General features: G+C 37.9%; 1 protein-coding gene across 1 annotated transcript in view; it reads left to right on the top strand.

The window, feature by feature from the left end:
* The window catches only part of LOC134656113 (serine/threonine-protein kinase D1), a 136,637-nt gene that overhangs the window by 31,783 nt on the left and 80,394 nt on the right, over nt 1-24,460 (top strand). The window lies entirely within an intron of this gene.

Here is a 24,460-nt window from a genome sequence, read left to right as displayed (position 1 = left end):
AAAGTTGGGGAATAAGTAGGACAACAATATTAATACCTACATATACTGATTCATGTATATTAGGTACAGACATTAATTGGTTTATTATAAAACACAATTCCACTAATGAGGGCGTCACTGGACGGTTGACGCAGTCTTAAGAGGCTGTCAATACCTATAAGTGAATGAGATAGCACTGTCGCATGTTACTGGGCCCTGGGCAAGATAATAATAAGAAAACTAGCCTCACTTTTTACCTCAATTTACCATTGGTTTGTGTTCCACATGTCCTCTACTTCAGCTTAGCCTTTGGCCTCGCTGCGCCATGCTCGGCCTGCGGTCTCGCTTTTGAATACAATGGACATTGGTTGGAGTCTGTGCTCAACTACTTATCCTTAAGCCTTAAGCACGGCTTTGACTTCGCATGAAAGTTCGCCTCAATGGGGCACTTCGGACTTTTCGGCCCAGGTGAAGATCGGTACCCGGCCTTGCGATATTGTTAACAAAAAATTTCGCGCTCGCTGCGCTCGCGTTTTTGGTTGACCCTGTGTCTTCATGTTAGCTTGACTGGTGAATGAATAGAGTTAGACCAACAAAATTCTGCAATGATTTTGATAGCATACGCAGTGCAACTAGTGCAAATGTTCTTTATACGTCATAATTTCATAGAAGTTTTGACGTTTAAAATAACACTTGCACTGCGTGTGTTATCAACTTATCAAAATCGTTGCAGAATTATCTTGGTCTAACTCTAGTAATTTTCATAAAAAACTGCTTAAGTAACATCAATTTCAAGGACATTGGGTGTTGACAGCCCCATAATATGTGTGTAAAAGCGGCTTTATGACATTTTTTCAACGATTTTAACAAGTCTACAAAAGTTTCGGTTTCGGTTTCGGTTTCGGCCGAAACTAGAGCCAAAGCCGAACATTCGGTTTCGGTTTCGGTTTCGGCAAAAAAACATGTTTCGGTCGGACACTAAAATTTATTAAAAAAAAATAACCCGAGCGGTGGTCGTGGTAGTGGTCCGTTAAATTTTAAATTAGCCTGTCTGATTTCACTGACGTAGGTGGGTACTCCCCTGACGTGGCAAGGTGGTCGTGCGAGCCCTGTGTTCGGACGCCGGGACGTCTCGGGAAGCGCCGAGGTCAGCTGGTGCGTGAAGCCGGGAAGCCTCTGGAGGGCCTCCTACTCTGCGGTCGGATCAGCAGGTCCCCCCTGCCGCCGTAGTTTTTAAGCCGTCTAATTGCACCCTGGAATGTACATCGTCCAGCTTTATGTCCACGTATTAATTGGCCGCTCGGTATGAACCCCAACGATGACGCTAAGCAAGCAAGGGAGTAGCAAAAAGTAGATGGTGGGTGTTCATAACCAGAACGGAGTTACAGCGGTTAAGTGATATGGCAAGTAGGTACCAAAAGCAGAGTGCAAGATTATGAAATTAAATTACAATAATGGGGATCAACTAAAATGATAAAAATGCAATAAACTAAGCTCTCGTTTACGAGTTAAATAGTAATGTCGTCTTACACTACAGGGAAAAATCTCAAAACTACATTTGGAAAAAATATCGCATCAAAAACATGTTGCTACATTACTTCTCAAAACTTCTACTACAAAAAAGTTTTGAGATGTAATGTGAAACCAAGTCGGTTATTTTAGTCAGTGCCAAGGGTTAGTGTTAAAACCGTAACAATATTAGATACCTTTATTTTTTTTAATCATATAATGACTTAACTAACTTTAGCGCTCACAAACTTACAGGACGTTGAAAATGGCCTGAATGGCTTCGAGAAAAGGATGGTACGGCCGTGCCTCTTTGTTTTGCTCGACTTAGCGCGGCACTGCCGTGCCCCCAGATGTATGAAATAAGAAACAACTTAAACTTGTACGGAACCGGTAACTGACATCTCCACTTTTTGTCATTGTAAAGTCTGGAAATTAGGTAGGTCCGTCCGTACTCCAGCCGCGGACCGGAAGCAACATAAACTTACACGCGCGAGTAGCGTCAACACAAATGCGCGCTCCTCGTGCAGCCTTGACGACTCGGAAACATACGCCTCTGAAGGCTTTTTGCTCTGTAAATAAATACCCCAGGCATTTACGTAGGTATACAATAGAAGTATTCTCTACCACAGAACAAGTTAGAATGGCGATGCGAGCAGGGTACGGGTCGCCGCCGGTTTTGAGCAAACGCTCGCATGCTACTCGCCCGCGCTGACAGGAAAACGAAGTAATCATGCCTTTTGCGCCACAATAACCTTCAGATTAAGAAGCCAGACATCAAATCTGTCTAAAGGAGGCGTATCCATTCACCACGCACACAAGTTTTTACTACCGTTGCGCGAGTGTTAGTAAATGTAAATGTGGAGAGGAACGAGCGGCGACACCGGTTCCGATACTACTGCGCGCGATGGCCATTCTAACCTCTTTAAGAGCCAACAGGAGTGGTCATTTCTCCATACAAACGTACTCGACTGTTTCCTCCGTGGGTTTTGAAGCTAGAGCAATGTTTTTTTCAACACAGATTAATATTGTCAATATCTGTGTCGGACCGTTTTGATTTTTTTGATATTTTTGTTTTTTAAGGCGCTAGAGCCCTTCAAAAATGGCCAAAATGGCCTAATTGACTATGCCGCAATGAGAGGCGTGCTATTCAAAACTGACATCAATTAGTCAAAAAATCAAAACGGTCCGACACAGATAATGTCATAATCATTTAGATTTCCAAATTTGGTAACGATTGGTTAAGTTTTGGTGGAGGAAACAGTCGAGTTCGAAACCTCGATTTTTGATATTTTTACGCAGGATTTTTCGCCTTTTAAGATACGTCAAATATTACGTCCAGATACGATATGGATTAAATATGTCAGTGTCAAAAGTGACTTTTCTTTAAACAAAAATACAAGATGCCTACGTCAAATCATATATTACGTCCTGCAGATGTTTCTTCACAAAAACGTCATTTTTGACACTGGCGGTAAGTTTAACTTTAAAATTAGACTACGTATAGTCAATGTTGTATGTTTTACAGATGTAATGCATAATTATTTTCAATCGTATTTTAACGGAAACGTACGAACGTGTCTTCCTAAGTCAGTCAGTCTCGGTACAAAGAGTACTGAGGTTGGCTGAAGTACCATGACAAATACGAACGTTTCCGAAAAAATACGATGCAAAACAATATGCACTATATCTGTATGCTAACTCTATCTAGCTAACCTTAAAACACCATCTTTTCTTACTAGTACCTATATCATTTGTTACATGTAAGTCACTAAAATAACTCTCAAGCCAGTTTTCTTAATTATGACTAAAGACTAATTAAATAAATACTCTCAAAACATGCATAATAAATAACGGTAAGTGTCTACAACAATGATCAGGCACGTGTTACTGTGTGAAGACGGTCACTCTTCTGTTATAACTAGACTCTGATTATGACGTAGGTAGGTACACTGCGAATAATAAGACAATGACACACAGACATGAAACACGCTTTTTATCTCACCAACACGTAACGTGTTATACCTATCTAAGTCAATATTTTATATTTGCGGTATCGGAAAACTATTTGCAAGTTTAATTAGATTAGCGGTTCTGGTGGCTTGGGACCTTAGACTCATTATGATAATGCTTGTTACTATCCACTGATAACAGTACGTGACGTAGGTAACCTGGCGATTGCATTTGCATTATTAAAACTACTACATAATATGTTAATATCTGGGAGATATATCTGGGAGGTATATAAAAACTCAAAAACGCTCGTTATTTATTGCCCCCGAAAACCCCCATATAGCAAATTTCATCGAAATCTTTAGAGCCGTTTCCGAGATCCCCGAAATATATAATATAAATAAATATATATACATATGTATAAATAAATAAACAAGAATTGCTCGTTTAAAGGTATTAGATAAATAAAAATAAATAAAAAATGTTTTAATGCCACAAGTGCCAAAAAAAATCGCGAGAGAAAACCATTATACAAAACATGCACAAGAATTTTGTGGTATCATAGGCAATGGGTACCAATCTCAGCTTTTTACTAGATATACAATACCCAGCGCTGATTTTCAGACGGGTCCGTTTTGACAGGTCGTCTTTACATGTCCAGGATGTTATGTAGCAAAGTAACAATGAACCCAAAGAGTAAAGTATATAGGTAAAGAGAGCCCTCTTGAAGCATTTTATGGAAACTCATTTGAAAGCGCCATCTCTGATTCTCCGCCGAAACTAAGTATATTTGTGTGCGTGCACAACTACATATGCATCCATACGTGTAATTTCGTTCCACATAATATTAGGTCTACTTGGGCGGTTTACAAGTCCATTTTTTGTTTGGTTTCTTGTAACAAAAACCTTTAATTGTTTACAAGAAATCAAACAAAAAATGTACTTGTAAACCGCCCAAGTAGACCTAACATTATGTGGAAAAGGTTAATGTTATCAATCTATATATATAAATGCAAGTGTCCTGACTGACTGACTGACTGACTGATTCATCAACGCAGAGCCGAAACTACAAAAGATAGAAAGTTGAAATTTGCACACTAGGTTGAATTTATAAAGTGTACAAGAGATAAGAAGCGATTTTGAAAAATTCAACCCCTAAGGGGGTTAAAAAGGGGATGAAAGGTTGTATGGGGTACAAGTTTTATTTTAAGCTAGGAATTTGAAACTTTGTAAAAATGTATTATATTAAAAAACAAGAAAACTAATTTCAGCGTTTTTGTAAATTCATCCCCCAAGGTGGTGAAAAAGGGGTTGAAAGTTTGTATGGAGATCTAATATTTTTGCGAGTGTGGGACTTGAAACTTTGTACACGGGGATATTATTATAAGACAGGAAAAGTAATTTCAGCGTTTTTGAAAATTCATCCCCTAACAGGTTTTAAAAGGGGTTGAAAGTTTGAATCCATTACAGATGCTTTGAAACTTCTTAGAAAGGCATAATAGCCGATTACAAAAAAAGTAATTGCAAAGTTTTTAGAAATTCTACCCCTAAGGGGGTTAAAAAGGGGATGAAAGTTCGTCTCGGGGTGCAAATTTTATTTTAATCTAGGAACTTGAAACTTTGCAAAAAGGTATTAAATTAAAATACAAGAAAACTAATTTCAGCGTTTTTGAATATTCATCACCTAAGGTGGTGAAAAAGGGGTTGAAAGTTTGTATGGATGTCAAACATTTTTACGAGCGCGGGACTTGAATCTTTGGATTTGGGGATATTATTAGAAGACAGGAAAAGTAATTTTAGCGTTTTGTAAAATTCATCCCCTAACATGGTTTAAAAGGGGTTGAAAATTTGTATGGGGTTCCGATTTTATTTCAAGCTAGGAACTTGAAACTTCGTATAAAGGTATTATTTTAAAGCAACAAAAAACTGTTTTTGAAAATTCATATCTCAAGGTGGTGAAAAGGGGGTTGAAAGTTTGTATGGAGATCAAACATTTTTGTGAGTACGGGGCTTGAATTTTTGTACAGAAGCATATTATTACAATACAAGAAAACTAATTTCAGCGTTTTTGAAAATTCATCCCCTAAGGTGGTGAAAAAGGGGTTGAAAGTTTGTATGGATATGAAACATTTTTTCGAGCGCAGGACTTGAATCTTTGTATTTGGGGATATTATTAGAAGACAGGAAAAGTAATTTCAGCGTTTTGTAAAATTCATCCCCTAACAGGGTTAAAAAGGGGTTGAAAGTTTGTATGGGGTTCAAATTTTATTTTAAGCTAGGAACTTGACACTTCGTCAAAAAGTATTATTTTAAAACGGAAAAACACTAATTTCAGCGTTTTTGAAAATTGAGAAGGTGGTGAAAAAGGAGTTGAAAGTTTGTATGGAGATCAAACATTTTTGTGAGTGCGGGGCTAGAATTTTTGTACAAAGGCATATTATTAGAATAAAAGAAAAGTAATTTCAGCGTTTTTAAAAATTCATCCCTTAAAAGGGTTAAAAAGGGGTTGAAAGTTTGTATAGGGTTCAAATTTTATTTTAAGCTAGGAACTTGAAACTTTGTAAAAAGATATTAAATTCAAATACAAGAAAATTAATTTCAGTGTTTTTGAAAATTCTTCCTCTAAGGTGATGAAAAAGGGGTTGAAAGTTTGTATGGATATCAAACATTTTTTTCGAGCGCGGGACTGGAATCTTTGGATTTGGGGATATTATTAGAAGACAGGAAAAGTAATTTTAGCGTTTTGTAAAATTCATCCTCTAACAGGGTAAAAAAGGGGTTGAAAGTTTGTATGGGGTTCAAATTTTATTTTAAGCTAGGAACTTGACACTTCGTCAAAAAGTATTATTTTAAAACGGTAAAACACTAATTTTAGCGTTTCTGAAAATTCATATCTCAAGGTGGTGAAAAGGGGGTTGAAAGTTTGTATGGAGATCAAACATTTTTGTGAGTGCGGGGCTAGAATTTTTGTACAAAGGCATATTATTAGAATAGAAGAAAAGTAATTTCAGCGTTTTTAAAAATTCATCTTTAAAAGGGTTAAAAAGGGGTTGAACGTTTGTATGGGGTTCAAATTTTATTTTAAGCTAGGAACTCGAGACTTCGTAAAAAGGTATATTATTAAAAGAGAAGAAAACTTAATTCAGCGTTTTTGAAAATTCATCCCTCAAGGTGGTGAAAAAGGGTAAAAAGTTTGTATGGAGATCAAACATTTTTGTGGCTTGAATCTTTGTAAAATGGCATATTACTAAAATACGAGAAAAGTAAATTCAGCGTTTTTAAAATTCGTCTCTTAAGACTTAAAGGGTCGAAAGGGGGTTTAAAGTTTGTAAAGGGTTCAAATTTTATTTAAAGCTACAAACTTGAAACTTGAGAGAGGTTGAGAGGAATTATATCGAGAACAATTTTATTCAGTTAGGGGCTTGAAACTTCGTAGGTTGTGGAAGACAAGTCTCATGCGTTGTATAATATTAATAATTAACAAATGATTAACCATCCTACTGCGATCTTTTGCTGCATAATGTTCTAAGCTAATGTAGAATATATAACCACCAATATACAAATTCACGCGTACGAAGTCGCGGGCAACAGCTAGTAATGGAATAAAGAAAAAAACAGAATATTAAATTGTAACGTAGTATATTTTCCTAAATTTTAATTAACTAGTTTTGGTATGATTCATAAATAATAGTAAAATACCCTTTCTTATTTCAACGATTTTAACAATGTCTTAAACAAAATAGATTGGTTGCACTTCTATGCATAATCTGTTGCATTCAGATGCACCTCTTGATGTTTATCTGTATCGGGGTTGTCATATAAGTAAAAATAATCAAAACTTTAGATATTTATGTTGTCACTCCAGGAAAACTTTGTATGATTTAGGTATGATTTTTTAGGCAAACGAGAATTTAGATATAAAACAATACACAGGAACTTCAGTCTCCTAAAAGGACTCTGAAATGAAACGTTTTTAGATTAAATGACAAAAATATATTTCTTAGGCTCAAGAGTGAGTTGTCTAAATAAATCAGTAAGAATTTTCGAAGGATTTGTGTCTTCAGGGGATTACAACCCCACTTTTGTGTAGGTCCTATGACCTCTACATATGAGGAGGTCATTTCAAGATGACATGCGACATTTGATTTGAGATCCCCTCTCACACACTCGCTCGCATGAGCGATATTTGTTGGAGGACCACATATTCGCCATGGTGGTCGGAAAGGCTGAAGCAGCTTGAGTCCTTCGGTTACTCCACTGAGTGAGTACAGATGAAATTTAGTTGTGATCAACTCCACAATGGCGCGAAACGTTGTGGGTTAGTTCTTAACCAGGTTTTGGTTCTTTGCAGGGTGACTCCTGCTCGAGGGAAGGGAGCGCTCCGCCAGAAGTCATAGCAGCTTTCAGTGCGGTGAGCTAAATTTCCAATTGTTTCATTTCTTCTCTAGCGGCCAAAAGGGCGTCGGCTAATATATTCATTTCTCGGTTTACAGGAGCCGGGATATTTCAGAAATTCACGATATTTCAGAAATTCACCATAATTCAGAATTTCACCAATTTTGAAAATTCAACTTAGAAGTTTAGAACACGCAGTCTGCCTCTGCCACGTCATCTTGATACCACGTGCGCGAACCTGAGCTCCACGCCTCCGCTCAGCATCTAGCCTTCACGGGGAAACCAGCCTGTCACCCCGCAGTTTCAGAGGAAGGTCTTCACCTTGAGGTCGGTCTATTCCATGTTTTAATTATAAAGGGCATCAGCGCCAGCTGCAATTTTTGAATCAGTTTAAGATCATGAGCAACCATTGAAGTAGCATAAAAGACATTTGAAAATCCTGGTACATACATAGTATTAAAATAAATTTAGTTTCTTTAGATAAGCGGAATTCTGTGTGAAGCTTTATTCTGGACCTCTCAAGCGGCCCAGCTTTCCACTGAGCTAAGTTCATTAAATAGGTGTCACATTAGTATAACAACAAACTAGAGTCACACACAGAAGTCCCGGGTTTAGACCTAAACACAAACTTCCATAGACAGGAAAATTCCTTTAGTTATAAAAAAAAATCTTAAATATAATTTTTGTTCACCATTTAACTCCAAATTAGGTTCCCCAGCAAACATTTTTTAGACACCACATTTTTACTGTTTAATTTCATTTGTTTTACTGTGCTAACGTGCTGTAGCTTTCTTGAACAAGCCGGAGCTTTACCATTTCATTTACCCCTTTAAAACAGCACGTTACAAAATTCAATAATATGTTTATTGCATACATGTTTTACATCACATTATCGCTAGGAAAATACAATTTTAGGTAAACAATAGAAAAGAAAGCGAGTGTGGTGAAAAAGCATTCACACACAAGAAAATACATGTTAATAAGAAAATTTGAATAATTTACTACGCACAATACAAGCACATAGTCTAGGCATTGTAGCAGATTTATCGATAGTGGCGTGCCTATCAAAAGTAGGTACTTAGATACCTACCACGAAATAAATTTATTCTAAAATAGCGTCCATATTGCACAAAATAACACAGAACTCAACGCACTTTCTGGAGGTTTTCACAACAGGGCATGGCAGGGCAGGGCAGGCATGTGTTTTCATTCGGGCTATAATCTAATTTCGTTCAGCACCATAACCAAACCATAACGAAGAAAATGGCTCAACCATCACTAAAATATTTTTAATTTACGCTCCAGTGACAGTTAAAAAAATTGCATGTCTTGGCCATATACCTAGTATTATATACTTAGATGAGCTATACGCGTGCGCCCGTGACTCCCGTGAGGGACAGAACATACGTAATGCGACCAAATTAAAAACACGTTTTGACGTTCCTGACAACCTACCAAACATAACCTACGTAATTTGGTCGGGTTATTTCAAAAGCGCTTTCTCTGCTACTCATACTAAAAGTTCCATATGTGCATCTCGTTCGGTCAACTGGCTCCTCGCCCATTTCATCTATATATGATTGTACCTCTATGGTCTTGGCGGTTATGCAAGTGTTGCCAGCATAAACAAACAGCATAATTAAATCACATTTTAACAAAATTCTTATTTTTAGCAAAATTAATTGAAAATGATAATAATTAAAATTATTAATTCGTACTCATTTTAATTTTAATATTAATGCCACTAAAATTATATGAATTTTATAGTGACATGTGGTGACGTAGTTTGTGTAATCGGAAGTCAACTTTACGCAATAGTATGTTGTCGGGGGCAAAATATAGAAATCGCCTGCATCTTTACTGACGTTAACTACATTTCTGGTGTCCCCCCCCCCCCCCTGAATGAACCTTTGAAATCATTAACGCTCCCTCAAATATTTATTGTATTTATCAACACTGCACATATCTACCCTGAACCCTCTATAATGCCCTCAAAATCTGTAAATAATGGCCAACATTAAGATAAACTGTTTTGTTACAACAATTTTTTTATTTGTAAAAATGTTGTAATAATGGCTTCATTATTAATTATCATTATATCAAAATCGATTTGGTCATTCGATCACTTGTAGATGTAGCCAAACCAAACGATTTGTGGATTGATTAAGTCAACTGAAGACAGTGGTAGGTATTGATATTTATATTTTAACCACCTATTCAAATCTTGGAGGATATAACCAAACGGAGACGCCTTCAGCCATATTCGGACTTTAAGATACGTCAAATCTAGATTTTGTAACGATATGGATTGGATATATCAGTGTCAAACAAGTGTCAATAAATTAAATATCTTTATTCAAGACAACATAATGGTCCATAAATTTGTTAGTTATAGCTTTTATCATCTATGATAGTAACAACAGTAACCTAATCAAATACTTAATAATTTATAAACGAAAGTGACTTTGTCCGCATTGCACATAAGAGAGGACAATCTAGCTTTTTGACACTTGTTTGACACTGACATATCTTGATGATGTCTAATAGATATCTATAATAGATATCTAGTTCAAAATCGGAATCGGGCCCCTTGTCTGTAATTTTCTGTACACGGGGGAGGGGCACGTCAAATGTATACGTAAAAATAGCCATGTCAGATAAACGTCAGTCCATACATTGTGTATGACCATTAGCCGCCTATTTTCGACAGAGGGGAACGCCTGTTTGGTTATATCCTTATCCCAACAAAAACATAAATGTGAAATGAAAGCCAAGTTCAATAGGTATTAAGAATATGTGTTGTTGTTGACTCCGACAAAATAATTGAGATCTATATGGGTGCCAAGTTCTGTGCTCCGTAGAAAATCCTGAAATTATAAAGGATTTGTCATGGCTAGTTTTTAAAAACAAACCAAATTTTTGAAAAATAACATAGATAAATATATATTACCTATATGCCTATACGTAAAAACTAGCCTGTTAGAGTAGGTACTTGTACTAGTTTGTCATCGACAATGCGTCTCGCTCATACAGCTTGCGAGATGCGCGCGATGAGTGATGTAATAATGAGATCAAATGTAAAGTTCATACACTATAGTGACAATGACAAACATGCGCGTCTTACAACTTACACGTGTATCTCGTTACTACCACAACCGCATGGGCGTGACCATTCACCTGCGGCCGTTTGATGGATAATAGCCTTAAGAGCCAACAGGAGTGGTCATTTCTCCATACAAACGTACTCGACTGTTTCCTCCGTGGGTTTTGAAGCTAGAGCAATGATTTTTTCAACACAGATTAATATTGTCAATATCTGTGTCGGACCGTTTTGCTTTTTTGATATTTTTGTTTTTTAAGGCGCTAGAGCCCTTCAAAAATGGCCAAAATGGCCTAATTGACTATGCCGCAATAGCACTTAAATATATTTTTGATATAAAAAAATAAGTACCTACCTACAGAAAATTTGGAAAACATTCTGATTATTTTTTTAAATAAATTTACATTATAAGAACTCTTTGTGTTATTTATTGATTAGGAATCAAAATTAAACCTCAGGTAATAAATTAATTAAATGATTAATTAGTTAATCAATTTTGGAGTCATGTCCACATTATTGCGAGCAATGTCGCAAATTTGTCCGATCTCTGTTTATAACGCAAACAGTCTGTATACGGGGTTTGAGGAATTGTATTATCGTCTGCACCCCCGCGCATGACGAACACCCTCAGGTCGAAAATGCTCGAAGTTCGTGAGAACTGTAGTCTACATTTTATATGAAAAAACAACACAAACATGCAAAACTTGCGGTAATATTAAGGTGCGGTATTCATTTTTTGTGTGTTTTAAAATTAAAAAAAGTAACCGCTGAGTTCCCTCAAGCATAGATCCCTAATATTATAATTTATTTTAGGCATTAATGCCTATTTTAGGCTTAATATTTGTTTACATGATATAAAGTCTAATTTCACGAATTTTCGAATGAACGCCTGCTAAAAATAGCAGTGTCATAGATTTTTGCCGCTAATGTAGGTATAATTATATTACTAACCATGGAGGCTACGAGACCATCTGCGTTTACACGGGGCCTTGGCTGTTGTAATTATAATATTGCTTATTGTTTAATTTCATGTCATGTCACATGCTGACACTGTACTGTAGGTACAGTCGCCATCAGATATATCGGAACGGCTAAGGCGCTCACAAATGCAAATCAACTCTAGTATTGGCACCTTAAAGCCTCGATTTCAAAATCACCTGTATGTAGGTACGATGTATTGTAATTATTTGTAATCCATGTATACACTATACTATACTTTTGTTTACGGACCCTAACCTTTTTTTTCGGTTCGTAAGAATAGTGTAATAAATAACTCTGAACTCTGAATTAACTAACAATCCAATCATGCAAAAGTAAATCGTTCGGTCTGTCTGTTACCTCTTCGCGCTAAAAAAGATAAAAATTGTATGGTATGAAGTCCCGAAGACATGTCCCGTATGATAGTTTTTATCAGTCCACTCAGACGAAATCACATTCTTGTGGAAAAAAAAGTAACTCTATTTCAAGTACGTAATTATCAATTTATCCGGTTGCCTAGGTAACTGCGTTAATTGCAGTTTTATATTTTATTAATTAATTGTTTATATAATTAGTGCAGAATGATAAGTATAGTTATCTGTTGAAGATAGCTTCCGAATGGATGGATGTCTTCTATGTATTTATATATTATACGATTACCGTAGGCTCAAAGGGCGTAAGGGACAAAATGGCGAAAATGAGTTATGAACGCAGTTACAAAGTGTAACTGCGTTCATAATTCATTTTCGCCATTTTGTCCCTTACGCCCTTTGAGCCTACGGTAGTCGTTATATATGTATAACGTTGTCTGAGTACTCACAACATAAGCCTTCTTGAGCTTACGGTGGGGCTTAGTCAATTTGTGTAAGGTCCTATGTTTCTGAAAAGTCGTAGATAATAACCGAGTACCGAAAGGCTTCTTAATCCGTGACGTCCAGACACTGTCTAAACAGTGTTGCTCATCTCATCGCATCATCCTACATTACGTTACGTAGCCCCGACATTTCGACATCACGTGTAACCATATTATATAGGTACCTACAAAATATAGTCTATCATAATTCGATTCTCCTTATATATAATTATGTATAGTTGTGCCAATCTAGAGATCGCGGGTTACTAATGAGTTTCTCAGAACTTATGTGCGAAGTATCATTTTGATATTTACCAGAAACTTTTCGGTGAAGGAAAACAAACGTGAGGAAGCTTGCATACATGCGCGAAGAAATTCAAAGTTGAAATTCCCAACCCGCTTTGGGCCAGCGTGGGGATTTTAAGTTTTAACTCAATCCCTCGTGTACGAGACGAGGCTTCTGCAGTGTGTACAGCAGTTAGACGTATATACGCTGAATTATTAATAACTAGCGACCCGCCTCGGCTTCGCACGGGTTAACAAATTATACATAAACCTTCCTCTTGAATCACTATCTATTAAAAAAAACCGCATCAAAATTCGTTGCGTAGTTTTAAAGATCAGAATCAGAATGCTTTATTTGTAAAACATAGGTATACATGGGTCTTAGCTTACATATGAGCGCTATGTTTTGCCGGTTGGCATACAAATGTCAAAGAGAACTAAAATCTAATTTAGTCTTGCAAATGTTACCTTTATACGTTACCTTTAAGATCTAAGCGCGATACCTGGGAATAACGCTGGATAGAGCGCTAACCTAAAGGGCGCACTGTTCTAACACACGCATGAAAGTTAGTGCGCGGAACAACCTACTGCGTAGGCTAACTTCAACAAGCTGGGGCGCAACCGCGCACACCTTGCGTACCACCGGACTAGCTTTGTGCTTTTCTGCTGGAGAGTTTGCCTGCCCAGTCTGGCATCGGTCCCCACACGCCAGCCTCGTAACCGCCGCGCTCAACGACACCTGCCACACCATCTCAGGCTGCCTCAAGCCGACCCCGCTCAACAAGCTTTATCCTTTAGCTGGAGTGGCTCCCCCTGATATCCGCCGGGAGGTAGCCTGCGCTGTCGAAAAGCACAAACAGGAGAACGACCAGCGGCACCCCTTGCATGGACATATCCCACCACCGGCTCGTCTTAAAAGTCGCGGGAGTTTCATGCGGAGCACCAGCCCCCTGCAGGGTGAGCCGCCCGATGTGCGCCGCTTGCTATGGCAGACCCGGTGCCCTCCACCGGACGTGTACGTGGAGGCTTTGGCGCAACTACCGCCTGGCCATAAAGAACCTTGGCCAATTTGGAAGTCCTTAAACAGGCTCAGGTCCCAAGTTGTTCGCTGTAGGCAAAACATGGCCAAATGGGGACTGCTCCGTAGCCCCTCGACTCAGTGTACCTGTGACACAGCAACGCAAACCATGGCACATCTACTGGCGTGCCCCGCATGCCCGCATCACTGCTCGGAGCTGGATCTGAGGGACGCGACAGCCAGGGCTGTCAACACCGCTGCCTACTGGGCATCCATTGTATAAAAAAGGAACCTCGACACGAAAGAAGAAAAAAGATCTAAGCATAATACATACGGACAGACAGACAGCGGGAAGCGACTTTGTTTTATACTATGTAGTGATAATACAGCCTAAACATTAGAGATGTATTAGATAGGTTTCACATTATATATTTATATGAAAATGAATGCAAGGCAGTAATTTTAAATTGCCTGTATTATTGACGGTGTAAACGAAACGAACGAATAACAATATTATTCATATCATATCACACGGCTGATAGAACTCTATATCGTTTAAATTTATAAAACTAGTGGCTCTGTGAGCTGTAGACCTCGCGAGCAGAGCTTAAAACTGAATAAATGTATGGCAAAAATATTTATCAAAATATAGGTATAGTACATGTAATATAAACAAAAAATTAAAAACTACATAAAGCTACAAACAAAAATTAAACGAATACGCTTAACCCGCGCTTGATAAATAAGAAATACGAAGTTTTTAATTTTTTCAAAATATAAAAATAAAATAAAAAACAACTATACGAAATTTAAGTATAAAAAAAATACAAAAAGTTATGTAGCAGTATACAATTACTGGGGATGGAACCAGGGACCTCCCGATACAAACAAAAAAAGCGAACGTTTGCAAAATACGCCATTATAGTTCTTACTAAAGCTGACGAAATTTAGCTACTCATTCTCAAGTAAAAACTGAATATCTAAATACCGCCAAAACCAGCGATACAAATTTTCTGAATTTTTGGCCATTTAATCTATAAACATATCTCAAAAAGAAAAAACTCTTATGATACCGATACGACTATTTGTTTAGGCGGGAGCTATCACGACTCCGCCATTTTTAAAAATTTCCAAAAACCGGATCGACAAATTTTTTTTATTTAGTCATCGAATTCGGTCACAAAATTTCACGAAAATCGGTTAAGAATTGCGACCTGTAGAGGAGAACATCCGGACATACAAAAGCAAAATGCCCGAGTCAAAACGTAGACCTTCGCTACGCTTCGGTCAACAAGGAAAAAGTTTACGCACATACCAAGATACACATAAACATATTTTTTATAGCACTTATCTCATGGCTTCCACGTGTCGCCCAAACCGAACTGACATACATACCGACTATTCCAGAAGATAACACGTGGAACGCATTAACCTTGTAGTAAAAGCGTTGTTTTTGCAAACAGCTCGAGTTGGACCCGAAGGTCGGCGGGTCGCGACTCGTTATTGACGTCTGGGCCCTTGCTGCAGTTCCTTCTGCTCGTGTGGGCATGAGTCTCGAGGCTCAAACTACTCCATGATGTGGTTAACTGGTTTACTGACAACTGGTAAGCCTTATTGCGACGATATAAGGTCTAGCGGTGTTCAGATTAGAGTCAGGCTAAGCTAAGGCTTTCAGAACGCACTGCGATTAATTTCTTGCGGTTTCTGTCTTGCACGTGCGTGCGCTTATAAAGCATGCTGTACGTTACGTACGTTACACTTTTTGCGGTTCTGAAACCGCAAGAACTTAATCGCAGTGCGTTCTAAGCCTAACTCTGCACCTTGTTGGATAGCACAGATTATGCACGTGTTATTTTAATTTAAACGTCATGATTTCATAGAAGTTTGACGGTTATGATAATACTGATGCCACACTCTGTGTTATCATTCTCTGTGCAGAGTTAGCTTAGCCCAGGCTTAGGCTGACTCTGGTTGCTGTCATAAGAGTGAGGCCACATTAGTGCGTTGCGTTGCGTCGCATACGAGTAGTCGCAACGCATTTAATGTGGCATATCATAAAAAAAATGTAAAACGACGCTGCCACGACGCTACGACTGAACGCGAAGCGAAGAAACGCAATTAACACACTAATGAGGCCAGACCGACTTACGACTTATAAGGGATTTAAACTGCACCACTAGCCTTTGTCCTTTTATTTTCGGGACCCTTGAGATGACGTCACCTGCTGCAACCAGGGAGACGAGATTCCTGCACTTCCCGTGCAGTTATGATTCACGTTTACTGGAAAAAGGCAGCAAAGTTGCAAATCCAGGAATGTAAACGACCGGTAGTAAACAAAAGCTTGCTTACGCTTTTCCTGGCGATCAATAAAATGTTAGTATAAGTTAGTTTCTCGAGTGTTACACTGGCTTTCTAATATAATCTAGGTATATCGTTTTATCTTATACTTACCTTAAACGAGCAATTCTTGAAAATATATTGATATAAGTATATCGGTTTTTATATGTTTTCCGATCAAAGCTCTACTACTAGTCGACTAGTCTATTTAGTAAATTTCTTATTTATTTAAGATCAACAAAGAAGTACACCTACTTAGAATTTTGTTATCAACATTAAACAGCGTTCACACGTTACACTGTTGACTGACAATTCATTAACCTATATTAACCTCTGTAAATGAGTACCTACATGGAATTGAACTTTGAAAGATATGTGACATTTTTTATCTTTATTTGACATTTTATTAATGTAATGTTTGACGATCATGATGAGAAGATAAACATACTTTTTTTAGCAAATTATAGTGTAATTTTCAGTTATCTATATTTATTGTGACGGCCCTTTAAAGTTCACTACATTCACTACTAATGCCCGTTGAATCCAGGAAATTCCAGATTCTTTGGGCCGTAATGCTCTGTACCTACTTCATAGGGTTGCGGTTTGCAGTGCAGTACGTGTCGCCCTAGGTAGGTACTTCTTTTTGACATTAGTGGTCCACAGGAACAGAGAATGTGCATACCAGTATTACCAGTCTTTTCTGCAGTAGAGAATTAGTGTTAGATAATTTGTTGATTATCGCAGCCATTAGCGCATCTCCGGTAACAACGAGGCTGCATTGCAGATTGTGGCAAGAGACCTTCCAAAGCACTATTGACAATAACAGCATTAACAGCGACTAACTAAACTGCCCATTGGCAGCTCTTAACTCTTTGTAATAAGGATTACGAATGGTCTGTCAACTGAGTCGACTAATGGACGTTTGTAATGTTTGGATGTTGATAACGAAATTCTTTGTTTTTTCTAGTGTCCGACCGAAACATGTTTTTTTGCCGAAACCGAAACCGAAACCGAATGTTCGGCTTTGGCTCTAGTTTCGGCCGAAACCGAAACCGAAACTTTTGTAGACTTGTTAAAATCGTTGAAAAAATGTCATAAAGCCGCTTTTACACACATATTATGGGGCTGTCAACACCCAATGTCCTTGAAATTGATGTTACTTAAGCAGTTTTTTATGAAAATTACTAGAGTTAGACCAAGATAATTCTGCAACGATTTTGATAAGTTGATAACACACGCAGTGCAAGTGTTATTTTAAACGTCAAAACTTCTATGAAATTATGACGTATAAAGAACATTTGCACTAGTTGCACTGCGTATGCTATCAAAATCATTGCAGAATTTTGTTGGTCTAACTCTATTCATTCACCAGTCAAGCTAACATGAAGACACAGGGTCAACCAAAAACGCGAGCGCAGCGAGCGCGAAATTTTTTGTTAACAATATCGCAAGGCCGGGTACCGATCTTCACCTGGGCCGAAAAGTCCGAAGTGCCCCATTGAGGCGAACTTTCATGCGAAGTCAAAGCCGTGCTTAAGGCTTAAGGATAAGTAGTTGAGCACAGACTCCAACCAATGTCCATTGTATTCAAAAGCGAGACCGCAGGCCGAGCATGGCGCAGCGAGGCCAAAGGCTAAGCTGAAGTAGAGGACATGTGGAACACAAACCAATGGTAAATTGAGGTAAAAAGTGAGGCTAGTTTTCTTATTATTATCTTGCCCAGGGCCCAGTAACATGCGACAGTGCTATCTCATTCACTTATAGGTATTGACAGCCTCTTAAGACTGCGTCAACCGTCCAGTGACGCCCTCATTAGTGGAATTGTGTTTTATAATAAACCAATTAATGTCTGTACCTAATATACATGAATCAGTATATGTAGGTATTAATATTGTTGTCCTACTTATTCCCCAACTTTTGGTCTTTGTCCGAAGTACCATTTCGTAAGTTTCGGCCCGGCCGAAAGGTTCGGCCGTTTTTTGGCCGAAACCGAAACTACAGCCGAAACATGATTTTTTGGCCGAAACTGGCCGAAACCGAAACCGAAACCGAACCTTCGGTCGGACACTAGTTTTTTCCTTTAACCATGTCAAACATTAATTAAACCAAAGCGTAAATTTCAAACAATCTCTACTTCCTTATTGATGTAAAAAAATAAGAAATTTACTTGCTGTTTTTTGGATGACTCCTGTACTGTACAACGGACTTACGTATCTACCTACGACCATATCTAAAGATCTTGTAAAGGCCTACAAGGTGACATTACACGCATAACAACACATCTCCTTAGTTTTGTTTTATGCAGTGATTTATATCTATCGGTGATTATAACTACAATCGCCATGCCATCATGTTCGCCCGATCAAGCATGCTCAAAGATATCTGAATCTGAACCCGGACCTACGGTAATTCTTCAGTTTTTTTTTTATGAAAGTCGCCGAATATCATTATTAGTATATAAACGTAAATGTATTTTTCATTTCTCATGCTCTGAAAGTGGGTCGTTGTTGTTCTAAAATGTGTGCAGAAAATGATACGTTTTGCTCTAAAGCACTGTACTTTCTAAGTATAGGTACGTTTTTTTTTCTTTTTTTTACGATTAGCAAGCAATTCAAATTTTGGTTTTAAGTGGATTTGTTGTAAAGTTTCCATTCTGATAATTAACTCCCAATTCCATAAATAACGATATTTTTACCTAAATTGTTAATTGATAGTGCCTACAGTACCCTCAAGAAATACTACTTTTTTTTTAATGCACATGTATATTACTTTCCACGTAGAAATGAAAAGTAAAATATAGAAATGAAAATATAGTCCCTCGGTTGACTTGTCGTTAATTAGAAGAGTTGTTCTAGTATGGTTCTAAATATATTTATTAAAACCATAAACATAATTAATAACAAACTTACAATAAAAAGTAACCTAAAATTAAAACTACCTACAAAACTAAAACGAATACCTATAAAAAATAAATAAAAATAATGTGGGTGATCTAGCCCAATATGTATAGGTTCCCATAAGGCTGGCTGCGTTCCCCCTTTGCATGGCTATGCCGATCCGTTGGTTCCGTTTTCCCCCTTATTCAGAAAATCGCCCGCTCTTTAAGAGCCGGTACAGACGGACTGCAGCCCGACTGCAACTTGTACAGGAACTGCACGCCGACGTTGCAGTTGGCGTGCAGATCCATACAAATTGGCAATTTGCAATTGCAGTCCGGTTTCAGTCCATCTATATCAGCCCTAATTTAAACTCTATTAAAAGACACGACATAAATAGCACTGCGCCTAGCCTGCTAAAGACCCATTTCGATTGTATAAGAACTTGCATGCAATATTCGATACATTGCTAACTATAGAGTACATCAATGAATTTAGTCGACCAAATACCGCAATGTAACGAAAATCGCAAGCAAGTTTTTGAACCATAACTATACGGTTTCGAAATTAAATGTGGGGGGCTTTAGGCCAATAGTATAATAGTACTAATAACATCAATGTCATTTAAACCATTTTCATTTGGAACAGACTAGCATATCTTTTGTTCAGAAATTGTGACTTGAGATATACAAATACAGTGGATAAGTGAGACTTCAAGGGACGAGCAGATTTGTCTCACTTAAAGAGGTATTCCACTTACCCAGGCTCTCAGTTAGCCAGGTACAAATAAATTTCTGTCTCATTTACAGAGGGTCCCATTAATAGAGGTGAGAATAGAGGATATATTTCAGTTATAGAGGTGGTTAATAAGGTAGGTATTTTGTAATTATCTTTAAAAATAAATAAGGTAAAATAATCCTTGTCCCTAAATAATTATTAAGTTTGTTTAAATATTTCTTTTTAATTTATTTTGAATGATTTTCCAAAGGATAGATTTTTTCAATTAAATTTGATACGGACTTAGACTTAGAAATTTATTAAATGAAAATCTGTTTATTCATGTTACTTATCAAGATTTCACCTTTCGTTTCGATAGTTTTAACACTTTTAACTACATAAAGTAACTAAATAAAACTTGAAGGCGTTTAGAGACAATTAAACAAATGCGGAATTAGTGCATAGACTAAAGAGTGTAAGATGTGTAAGAATACGGAAATTATGCAATAAAGTCCAAGTTAGAGAGGTCATAGATTGACGTTATCTCAGATACAGAGGTCAATTCCTATAACATTCTAAAAAAAGCGGCCAAGTGCGAGTCGGACTCGCCCATGAAGGGTTCCGTATTTAGGCGATTTATGACGTATAAAAAAAAACTACTTACTAGATCTCGTTCAAACCAATTTTCGGTGGAAGTTTACATGGTAATGTACATCATGTATTTTTTTTTAGTTTTATCATTCTCTTATTTTAGAAGTTACAGGGGGGGGGGACACATTTTACCACTTTGGAAGTGTCTCTCGCGCAAACTATTCAGTTTAGAAAATAAAACTGGCCAAGTGCGAGTCGGACTCGCGCACGGAGGGTTCCGCACCATCAACAAAAAATAGAGCAAAACAAGCAAAAAAAACGGTCACCCATCCAAGTACTGACCCCGCCCGACGTTGCTTAACTTCGGTCAAAAATCACGTTTGTTGTATGGGAGCCCCACTTAAATCTTTATTTTATTCTGTTTTTAGTATTTGTTGTTATAGCGGCAACAGAAATACATCATCTGTGAAAATTTCAACTGTCTAGCTATCACGGTTCGTGAGATACAGCCTGGTGACAGACGGACGGACGGACGGACGGACAGCGGAGTCTTAGTAATAGGGTCCCGTTTTTACCCTTTGGGTACGGAACCCTAAAAATGATATTAGAAACCTCAATATCATTTTTGAAGACCTATCCATAGATACCCCACACGTATGGGTTTGATGAAAAAAAGTTTTTTGAGTTTCAGTTCGAAGTATGGGGAACCCCAAAAATGTATTGTTTTTTTTTCTATTTTTGTGTGAAAATCTTAATGCGGTTCACAGAATACATCTACTTACCAAGTTTCAACAGTATAGTTCTTATAGTTTCGGAGAAAAGTGGCTGTGACATACGGACGGACAGACAGACGGACAGATGGACAGACATGACGAATCTATAAGGGTTCCGTTTTTTGCCATTTGGCTACGGAACCCTAACAATTAGGAAAATGTAATCTTATAAATATAGTCTCAGTAAAAGAGGTAAAATACACTCTCTGTCTCAATTATACACTCTAAAAAAAATTTGGTTGGCCCTATCAATATCTTGATAGTCGTAATCAAGCATCTTGATTCCATACGAGCCTAACAAGAAATTAGACACATCAAACAAGGTAATTCTGATTGCTATTACTATTGTTATGTAACTGAACCAATTAAGATCTTGTTCAATATTTACATGAACAATAATTATGCTAACTAATTGATCCTAGCAAGATCAACTAAGGGCTTGATAATTATTATCATGATACGTATCTGTACCAACTAAAACAAACAAGTTAGTTTAACTAAGATATAATGTTAACATGAACAATTACTGTATTAACTATTTGACCCAAATAAGTTATTATTAAAAATGGGCTTACTCATGGCCACAGACTAGCCGAGGCGAAGACGTGGCCTACGATGGAGCGAGTCTGCCCAGAAGGTGCCTGTTCACCCTTGATTCCTTGATTCTTGAGTTCAACTAAGAACATGATTACACCGACTTATGCATTTTATTAGCCTGAACTAAGATATTGTTCAATTTAAATCTTAATTGTTTAATAATTTCAACTATGAAGCTTGTTTAGTACAATACCATTCTTGTTCAATTGTACTATGAGTGGCCGACAGACGCTCGCGATTAGACGTCCTTGCATATTGTTAACCCGAGTTACACTCGCTTAAGTTAGTGCCCCAATTGTAACTTGATCTGCAACTCTGAAGTACTCATTCTTAGGGCCACCCCACATCTAGCGCCTTTCGAGCGTCGGCGTCTGGTCAGCGCTATGGAAAATGACGTCGCTGCGCAGTTGCGTCGACGTTGCGTCGAGCAGCGGCCATAGAGCTGTAGACGCCGACGGTCGAAAGACGCTAGATGTGGGGTGGCCCTTAGAAAGAGGGATGCACTGGTCTGTCGATAGCGCAGTGAACATCACCCATAACGACAACACTTCACTGATCGCTGATAGACCTTATTGTGTTACAATAAGGTTCGTAAACAGTCAACGAAGGTAGATTAGTGAATAAGTCGGTGCACGTGGGTTTGCCGTCCTTGCCAGGCACGTGCCGCCCGCACGAGCTCCGGTGCCCTTCCTCATGTTTGTTGCTAGGTTGTTTTTTTGGTATCCCTTTTTGTTTTAATTGTATTTCAAGGCATGGGCTGGGGATATCAATATCATTAGCGACCATAGCCTTTGTCATTGAAAAGGATATCTTCTAATCTGATCTTTTAACTTTACACACGAGCATGCCATAGTATAAAAACTAGCTGTGAAAATATGATATGTACTTAGTATATTAGTATGTTGGAAGGCAGACATTTTTTTAGGAGTTATTGGGCAAAAAACGTTCGGCAAAACCGGCGTATTTTCTGTAGACATAACGAAAGGTAATGATTTGAATACATTTTTCTAACATTTTCATCACACGACTTATAATAACATATAAAAGGTTTTAACACGAGGATAAAATAAGAAAATTATAGCATAACCTTAAGAATAAGAAACCATTTATTGCCACACACAAAACAGGTTAATTACAAAATATCAAAAAATCGACATGTGTGTAGGGTTGCCAGATCGAAAGGCGCTATTATCGGGAAAAAATATATTTTTTTCGGGATTTTGGGACTTAAGTCGGGAAAAAAATAACATCGCTATCTCACCGCACAATCTCTCGCCACGCACGCCCCGCGCGCTCGCTCACCGACAGTTCGGAACTTGAAATCATTGTTTTTTAACGTGAACCTGTTTTTCGGGACAATTTGCACTTGGTCGGGAATCGGGAACACATGCTAAAAATCGGGAAAATCCCGCCAAATTCCGACCATCTGGCAACCCTACATGTGTGGCAAAGGAACGGGCTCAGCATACGCTGCGTCAGCCATTTCATCACAAATTACCTGCGCAGCGCTAATTTTCAGTCCGTCCCCTTCACTGAACCACATTGATATGTATGCGGGTTAAGGGTTTTTTTTACCAGAGATAGCTTGTATGTACACCCAAAGCATAAAACAAAAAAAGCGGCCAAGTGCGAGTCGGACTCGCCCATGAAGGGTTCCGTATTTAGGCGATTTATGACGTATAAAAAAAAACTACTTACTAGATCTCGTTCAAACCAATTTTCGGTGGAAGTTTACATGGTAATGGACATCATATATTCTTTTTAGTTTTATCATTCTCTTATTTTAGAAGTTACAGGGGGGGGGGACACACATTTTACCACTTTGGAAGTGTCTCTCGCGCAAACTATTCAGTTTAGAAAAAAATGATATTAGAAACCTCAATATCATTTTTGAAGACCTATCCATAGATACCCCACACGTATGGGTTTGATGAAAAAAAAATTTTTGAGTTTCAGTTCGAAGTATGGGGAACCCCAAAAATTTATTGTTTTTTTTCTATTTTTGTGTGAAAATCTTAATGCGGTTCACAGAATACATCTACTTACCAAGTTTGAACAGTATAGTTCTTATAGTTTCGGAGAAAAGTGGCTGTGACATACGGACGGACAGACAGACGGACAGACGGACAGACAGACAGACAGACATGACGAATCTATAAGGGTACCGTTTTTTGCCATTTGGCTACGGAACCCTAAAAACAACTACAAAGATAAACATGTATAGTTAAATTAAAGTAGGTATTATTTTTACAACGCAAGCCTCGAGATTGGACTTCAGATAAATATGTAAAGTAAAAAATATTTAAATAATAATAAACCAAAGTCATGAGTAACGACACAAAACGTAGGATTGAGGTAAACGGAGAGCACACGGAAACACGCCAGGATATGCATATGTTATGCAGGATATGTCTAGTACTAGACCTATCGAAAGCGTTTGATCTGGTTTCCTACGATCTACTATGGAAAAAAACTTGAGTGGATCAACTTAATTCAGGAACT

The sequence above is a fragment of the Cydia amplana genome, chromosome 17 (genome assembly GCF_948474715.1).
Source record: "Cydia amplana chromosome 17, ilCydAmpl1.1, whole genome shotgun sequence".
Taxonomy (NCBI): domain Eukaryota; kingdom Metazoa; phylum Arthropoda; class Insecta; order Lepidoptera; family Tortricidae; genus Cydia; species Cydia amplana.
Note: the sequence above shows the minus strand (reverse complement) of the source record. Positions and strands in the feature narration are given on the sequence as shown.